Below are 1,049 nucleotides of genomic sequence, written 5' to 3' on the forward strand. Positions count from 1 at the left end.
GCCCCATTTTATTGTATAAAATTGTGCTCATTTCTTTGAAATAAATTTTTTAGACAATTTAAGATAATGAATATGAAGACATAATTTATATTTCAAAATATTTTCAAGCTTACTGCAAAACAAATCCAAAAAAAAATAATTCTGTTGACTTTTACATTAGGAAAGACACAAGATTCAATTCCGACTTCGGAGATGACACTTAGCTTTATGGATTACAAAGTATGTAATTCTAAAATAAACTTGCTTAGATTGATTCTAATTGTCATGTCTGTTTTATTAGGAAATGTCAAAGGAGTGATGTAAAAATGATTCATGAATTTTCCCACAGTGAAGACCAAATTCGGCAGCTGTTTCCCTGGGCACCAGGTAGGAATAAGAATAAAAAATTGGAAAGTATTCCATGGGGTAGGTGGGAGTTAGTGGATCAGAAAAACTTTTTCTGTTAAAATCATGCTTTTTTATTGTTTGGACTTTCTAAAATATGTTTTAGGATTTTTTAAAAAAGAGTAAACAAAATTTTAGAAAAGAATATAGCATGCAAATTATTTACATAATTGACTTAAATTGATATGTTTTTAAATTAAGTAACCTGTTACAAACATCTAAGCATATAAATGCCATGCTTGCTTTCCCAGCACATACACTAAAATTGGAACGACACAGAGAAGAATGGCCCCTGCGCAAGGATGACACGCAAATTTGTGAAGCATTCCATATTTTTTGGTGTTGGGAAAGTTGGAACAGCCACACGTGAATCAATGAAGTTAGAACAAACCCTCACACCATGCACAGAAATAAACTCAAAACGGCTAAAAGTCAAATTTAAGACATGACACCATAAAACTCCTAGAAGAGAACATAGGCAAAACATTCTTGGACATAAATTGTACCAATGTTTTCTTAGGTCAGTCTCCCAAGGCAATAGAAATAAAAGCAAAAATAAACAAATGGGACCTAATCAAACTTATAAACTTTTGCACAGCAAAGGAAACCATAAACAAAACAAAAAGACAACTTACGGACTGGGAGAAAATATTTGCAAATGATGC

General features: G+C 31.8%; 1 pseudogene; it reads left to right on the forward strand.

Moving 5' to 3' along the window:
* Positions 1-623: 623 nt before the first annotated feature.
* Positions 624-721, forward strand: LOC116753759 (annotated as a pseudogene).
* Positions 722-1,049: the final 328 nt, after the last annotated feature.

This window comes from Phocoena sinus, chromosome 4, assembly GCF_008692025.1.
Source record: "Phocoena sinus isolate mPhoSin1 chromosome 4, mPhoSin1.pri, whole genome shotgun sequence".
Taxonomy (NCBI): Eukaryota; Metazoa; Chordata; class Mammalia; order Artiodactyla; family Phocoenidae; genus Phocoena; species Phocoena sinus.